General features: G+C 49.3%; 1 protein-coding gene across 4 annotated transcripts in view; it reads left to right on the top strand.

The window, feature by feature from the left end:
• The window catches only part of RRBP1 (ribosome binding protein 1), a 64,592-nt gene that overhangs the window by 853 nt on the left and 56,391 nt on the right, over positions 1 to 7,348 (top strand). The gene's annotated exons all lie outside the window — the stretch shown is intronic.

Below are 7,348 nucleotides of genomic sequence, written 5' to 3'. Positions count from 1 at the left end.
GGGCGGCGGGGGCCGGTCGGGGGGGAGGAGGGCGGGATTGAATGGGGGGCCCGCGGGCCCAGCACGCCCGCCTGCGGGCTGCGGCCTGGAGGCGCTTCCGGGGGGCGGGCGGCCCCCGACAGGGCGGGCCCGGGACGCGGGGCTGCAGGGGACGCCGTGAGAGCACCGTGGCCGTCCGGGGTCCGGACTCCCGAGCGGCCGCAATGGCAACTTCCCGGAGTCGGGCGGCGGCTCCCTGCTCCCCCTGGCGGCGGGGCTAGGGGCACCGTTTTCCCGGCCGGGCCGCGCGGAGCCCGGCGCGAGGGCGCCCAGCGGGGTGACGGGGCCACCCGGGCCCTGCCCGGTCCGCCCCGCCCGCGCCACGATGAATGGCCCGGCGGGTGCCATGCCCGGGCGGAAGCGGGCACCTCCGGCCCAGCGGGCCGGGGCGCGCTGGCACCCGGCCTGGCGCTCGCCCCAGCCCGCCGGGTTCCCCAGTCCGCGCCCTGGGGCAGGGAAGACGGGCTGGGGTCCGCGCTTCCAGTAGGGCGTCCGGGAAGCGTCAGGGACCCTTCCCCAGCTTACAGACCATAAATGGTAGCTTATTGTGGTATAACGGTTAAGGGAGTGGGCTTTTGAAATCCCTGAAGCTCTGAGGGTGACCAGGGCCAAGCTGCCTCACTTCGGGTGTCCCGCTTTCCCCTCTGAAAAACGGGGTTGCTTATCATTTCTACTTAAGAGAAAAGCTGTGAAGACCCAGCACGCGTAAGGAATAGCCAACAAGTGTTGCCTGTTAATGCTCGGATGAGTTTTTAGGGGCTTGTGGGGCACCAGAGGGAGGTGGAGTCTGGGGCTGACTCCAGCCCGCCTGCCACAGACCGAAGGCTCGCATAAGTCCCAGGGTCCAACCGATGCCTCTCTTACAGACCCCCTGCGCAAGCCCCTTAACCTCTCCGAACCTGGGTTTCCTTATCTGTAGCCTGGAGAGATACCACCTACTCTCTCACCGCATGGTCAGAGGAGCCTCCCCCACAAGTGCTGGGAAAAATTAGGACCTTGTGCAAACAGACGGCAGTTTGGCAATACTCCTGGAGGTCGGAGGTCAGCAGAGACTGGGAAGCACCAAGGAAATGAAACTTTAAAGGGTGCTTGGGAGCCTCCCACCACTGTTTGCTTATTGTGCTGGCTGGGGGCATCTGGATGGTATATTTTGGAGGTTGAAGAAGTGGGCCCACTAGGACCTCACATCCTAGGCTAGATACCTCTTTAGAACTCTGGCTGCTGAGTGTTTCTAGAGACCTGGGTCTTCTTTCTCGTAGTCTTAGGAGGGACAGCTGCACATTTTATGCCAGCTCTACACAGTTGGGGAGCCTTCTCCTACTGTCTCTGCCTGCCTCCTTACACTTTCCTTCTGTGTGTGCTCTTAACTTCCTCTTAATCTGACACCAGAGAGGTCCTGGTGATCCTGCAGCATGCTGCCTATGGTGGTGATGTCTCAATTACTTCATGAACTTTCTAAAGGTCAGCTCCACCAGGGGCTGCCAACCTGTTTCCCTTCCAGAAAAGAAGCTTCCGATTCTAAGGTCCTGGAGGTACCACTTCCTTCTCTATTTAAGCAAAGGAGGAAAAGTGGGGGCATACCTCCTACTAGGCTAAGTTTTCCCTTAACCTGGAGCAATGCAGACGTGGCCTGCAGGGCGGCTGGGATGGGGACAAGTGAGGCGTCTTGGGGTTTGGAAGCAGAGGACGGCCAGTGGGGAGAGCCATAAGCACTCTGCTATAACAGGACTCCTTTCTTTTGTAGTTAGGAATCAGCCTCTCAACATCTATAAAGAGTTTAGAAGTTAGAGTGGTACCTTGGTGTATGAATATTTTTTTTTGGTGATGGGAGAGTTTTAGATAAATCCAAGTCATTGAGTCACATTTGAGCAATTAAGCTCTTTGCTGAAGAGTCAACAGGCTGCAATAATTATACAGTACCAAATTCTGTCTAAGTGGTTGAATGGGAATGATTTAACTGGAATATTGGCTTACTATGTATGTAACAAGGACACCTTTTAAAAGTGTCAGGACCCCAGACTCATTGTTCTTTTATCTCTGGGAACTTTAGCTAATGAATGACACATAGGCAGGGACTCAAAAGTTCTTTCCAGATAGCAGAGTTTTCTGCCCTAAAATCTTGCTTCAGGAGGGAAAAAATAACGGTCAGTCCGAATTACAGAGGAAGAGTCTGTGCTATCCATCTGTACATCCTGGGTCTACTGTAGTTAAGGCCTGGCCTGTAACATGTTGAATGTTGACTGGTAGACGGCCATACCTGTCAATATTCTCTCAGTTATCCAACTACTTTATTGGACAACTCAAGCTGAGCCCAGTTTGGTTTTTAAGGTTTACTGTTTAGTAATAGAGTCCACAACTTCAGTGTGTACCTAGGCCTTGCACAACCTCATTCCATAGAAAAGGTGTTGTTCCCATTCTACTGCTGGAAATGTGGAGGCCCAGCAGGTCAGGTGGCTGTCAGGCCAGTTCCTGTTGCCCAGTTCCTGGGCAGTGTGGGCGTGGCCTTCTGAATGTTCACCCACAGGGTCCTGTAATTCCACATTTACTGGGATAGTAACTACTCAAGGGAAGACATGGATCTAGAAGATTGGAATTAAGAGCTTCAGAGGAAGAAAGGTAGACAGCCAGTTGAAAATGTGATCAGTGCAAAAAGGTATTTTTCATTTCTTTATGCAGTGTCTCCTGCATGCTGGGCCTTCAAACATTAAATATAAATGAGTGAGACCTGTTTCTCGTGCAAAGAAACTGTCATCTAGGGGCATCTGAGTGGCTCAGTCAGTAGAGCGTCCAACTTCAGCTCAGGTCACGATCTTACGGTTTGGGAGTTAGAGCCCCACACCGAGCACTCTGCTGTCAGCACAGAGCCCTCATTGGATCCCCAGTCCCCCTCTCTCTGCCCCTCCTCTGGTGGGGCTTCTCTCTCTCTCTCTCTCTCTCTCCCTCTCCCTCTCCCTCCCTCTCTTTCTCTCTCAAAATAAATAAACTTAAAAAAAAAAAAACAAACTGTCGTCTACAACTGTATTGTCCAATACAGTAGCTGCATAGAGTTGTTTAAGCTGAAGACAGTTACAATGAGGCCAGTAAAATATGGCTTAGTCACACTAGCTGTATTTCAAATGCTTAGTAGCCACACGTTTGCAGTGCAGATTTAGATCATTTCCATTATCATAGAGAGTTCTCCTGGGCAATGCTGGTCTGGAGATAGCTGGAATTCTTTTTTTTTTTTTTTCTTTTTAAGAGTTCCAGGTAGCTGGAATTCTTTAAACATTCAAGTCTCTGTTCTTGATCATTTAGGAATATTATGTCGAACCACATAAAATGCCCCATTTTATACGTTAAAAACGGTTGACTTAGTGGCAGTTCATGGGCTTCACCCTAATCGCCTTTAGAAAACGTTTATTCCTGCCTCCTTGTGTGCATTGTAAATTGCATACCAAGAAAAAAAAGTGGGTGGGGGAGCAGAACAGATAGTGGCCCTGCCCTGGGGAAGTTCTTACCTATTATCAACAGCATCAAAATGGTCAAACCAAGCCAAATAGGTATTGGGCAGACAGCATTGTAGGGAAAGTTAATATTTAATTCTAAGTGAGAGCGTGGGCAAGAGGACCATCCAGCATTATAGAAAATTAACTCAGGGACTTCCTAGAAGGTTGTTTTCTTGGGCAGACAAATTCTGATGAGTCTCCTGAAACTGGCAACCGGACTCCCACAGGTAAAAACCGGACACATCTAATATGTTTAAGTGCCTTGAGTGGCGTATCTCCCACTGTCTAGCAATGGGAGCAACTTTGATTTGTGAGCAAAGTATTGCATCTGAGTTCGATTATTTTGGCAAGATTGGAACAGCTGCTGGTCCCTGAACCTTACACTAGCAGTGTATTGGTGTTTTCATAGTTGGCTGGCATAAATTGTTTCCTGGGTCATTTGCAGGACTCTGTTCTCTGTATAACTTCGAAAGAATCATTGGACGGTATTTGGGAAGACTTTTTGAATTCTTGGCTGTTCTAAGGGGCTTATCTTAGTACTCCACAGAGAATAAGGTAAAGCCAAAGTTAACAAAGAACCCAGAATGATGGGCAGCTGCATATTCTCTTTTCGGTGGGAGAGGAGGTCCACTGAGGTTGGTTTAGAAGTTATCAGCTATTTATAGGAATAATGAATGTCATCTGCTGGCTGAAAAGTTGGACTAAAAGTCCATCTTAAACTGAAACCTTTAATTCCATGCCCTAACCCTGGTCAAGGTGTGAGTGAACCAGGTCTGTTTTAGGCTGTCTTGGGACTGGTTCCAGGATGGTGCCCTGTGTGGGCTGAACTTGGCCTGCATATGAGATTTGTTCGGCCAACCTCATGTTGTTAAACAGCTGAGCCGCCTTCTAAAGGAGAATTTCTTCATTAAAGTCTAGATTTGGGAGTTCTTTTGGGAGAATGGGAGTGTGTGAGCACAGCAGGTCTGTTCTCTTGCATGGCAGGCAGGGGCTGTGGTCATCCTCTCTGGTTCGTGGTTCATTCACCAGCATTCCTACCCTGGTTTACATTCCGTGCTTAGTATCGGTGGTCTCCGAGGGGGCACTGTCTGCTGCGGCGTCTGAGAGCATAGAGGAGTTGGAGGGCATCCGGGTGTGACCTGAGTGGTCACTACTGTCTCCCACTGAGCTGCAGTTTGGGGCAGAGGGAGAAGTGCTAGTTGGGGTTCTGGTCCTAGAAACAAGCTATGTGAGCTTGGACATGACTTTGTCCTCCCTGGGCTTTCATTGCCTCTTCATGTAAAACGAAGCTAGGCCAGATGGCTCCATCTCTCAGGCCACAAACTTCGGTTTATCCTTAATTATTTGCTTTCTGGTTCTTGTATCTTGTACAGCGGCAAACCTCCACATTCAAAACAGAGCAGGAATGCAACCATTCTCCCCTCTTCCACTGGCACTACCCTGGTCCAGACCCCTCTCTTCTGTGGATTAGATTACTTCACTAGCTCTCACCCCCTGCCTTCTTAGCACTTCTCTGCTTGAGACCCTCCTTGGCCAGAGTCTTCACAGTGGCCTCCAAGGGCCCCGCTTTCACTGTGGCTTCACTCCTGCCATTGCCTGTGTCCTCTGCTCCAGTCACATTGGCCTATTAATCTGTATGCTTTTGCCTCAGGGCCTTTGTATGTGCTGTTGCTGTCCACGCAGCTGGCCGCTGTTTCTTAGAAGGCCACAGGACTTGCTCTCCCCCATCTTCTTCCCTACTTAAAGTGACAGCCCCTAGTGATCCCCACCCTCGCCCCTGCTCCCTGGCCTGCTTCTCTGTATTTCTTTCCCTTCATTATCATCAGCCAGACATGCTGCATGTGGGACTGACTTTGTCTGCTCTGCCAATGCTGGGATCTGTCTGCTTTCTTTCCCCTTGGTATCCCTAATGCCTGGAACAGTGGCTGGCACACAGTGGATGCCCATCCTTGCCAAGCTAATGGGGAGAGGATTTTCTAGTGCTTGTGTTCTAGGAATGTATTATTGTTTAGCCTGAAGTAGTCAGGATTCCTAGAGCATCAGATATAAAACACAAAAACATATTATAGAGCCAAGTGATTTTTGGATTCCCTCCAGCCTGGCTGCAGTTGAGAGGTTGACAGTAACATTCATGGAGGAACACTTTGGAATGGGGATGATCCTGCTCTGCTCACAGAGTCCAGGGGTTTGAAGTGACCCTAAGTGGAAGGCCTGGGCATTGGCTTTCTCCCAGGTGTCATAAGCTTCCAGGCCAGTTATATGTACACATTATATATATTACATTATATATATATATATATATATATATATATATATATATATTAATGTTTATTTTTTGAGAGAGAGCAAGTAGGGGAGGGGCAGAGAGAAGGGAAAAAACAGAATCTGCAGCAGCCTCCAGACTCTGAGCCATCAAGACAGAGCCCAACACAAGGCTCAAACCCACGAACTGTGAGATCAGGACCTGAGCTGAAGTTGGACGCCACCCAGGTACCCCCAGGCCAGTTATATTAATCTCAGTCCTCCCTGTCCCTTCATAGCCCCCCATCCATGTCAGGGTGCCTCACCAGCTCTGGGTCCTTCCCAGCTGCTCCGCAGTTCCTGGAGGAGAATCCACAGCAAGCACCCTTGATTTCCTTCTGTGGCTGATGAGCATTAGTGGGGCTTCAGGGAGTAACTGAGTGTATCAGCGACCACACGCTCACCAGGAAAGAAAATGTTATTTTTGCTTTGAACAATGTGACGGTTCTGCTCTGAGAAGAGGTGGATTTTGTGTTTAGTGAGCAAGAGTGTTCCTTAGTGGTAGGAGGAAAATTCTTTTCTTGTAGTTGGCATTTTATTCTCTCTTTTAGTCAGACTTCGAGGAGTACAGGAACTGATGAGGTTAACCTGCTACCTCCCGCATGGAGGTTACTCTCCTTGAGCACTTGCGTGTGGAAACCAGGGGAGGTGGGAGAAGATGGTCCAGGCAGGTGGTCTGGTTGGTAAGAGTCTGTCCCAGGTTTACCCCCATCCTTTTGTTTCTCCCCCAGCTCTTCTGCTTTGCTTCTTGGCAGAGACATGAAAAGTAGATCCTGGATTCCTTGCCCTCCCTTCCTTCCTTCCTTCCTTCCTTCCTTCCTTCCTTCCTCTCTTCCTTTTTCTTTCTTTCTTTCTTTCTTTCTTTCTTTCTTTCTTTCTTTCATTTTTGTTTAGTTTTGAAAGAGAGCATGTAAGTGAGGGAGGGGCAGAGAGGGAAGGGTAGAGGACCTGAGGTGGGCTCTGTGCCAACTGACATGCCACTGGAGCTCACAAACGTGAGATCATGACCTGAGCCAAAGTCAGACGCTTAACCGACTGAGCCACCCAGGTGCCCCGATTCCTCTCCCTTTTTGATGGGCACATCTGGCCTATTTGTTTGACCTGGGACGGTGGAGACGCTTGTTCTGCCCTAAGCCCAGGTGGGATGTTTTTCTGGAACTTCTCATTCAGTGGTTAGAATGTACCACTCAACTCCATCAAAACTGTTTTCTTTTCAATTAAGGGTCATCCTGAATAGGAATTCGATGTAGTCTTCTTTCTGTGCAATACACTTTAATTTCTTTCTGAATTCTAGATGTTTGTAGTAAGGAAGGGGGAAAAAACCAAGTAATTTTTGGAATTTAGTAGCAATCACAGTGATTGAGGAAACGAAGGGGTCAGTGCTGAAGAATAAATGAATTATTGACACCTTTAATGAAATCTTACAGTGATGTGTCAGCGGACATTGAAAAGGTCAACTTTAGCCACGGCTCCGAAGCCCAGGCACCGTTTTCTGTGTTAAGTTGCTTCCCTGTTAAGTTGGG

Source organism: Panthera uncia (assembly GCF_023721935.1).
Source record: "Panthera uncia isolate 11264 chromosome A3 unlocalized genomic scaffold, Puncia_PCG_1.0 HiC_scaffold_11, whole genome shotgun sequence".
In the NCBI taxonomy this organism is placed as follows: Eukaryota; Metazoa; Chordata; class Mammalia; order Carnivora; family Felidae; genus Panthera; species Panthera uncia.
Note: the sequence above shows the minus strand (reverse complement) of the source record. Positions and strands in the feature narration are given on the sequence as shown.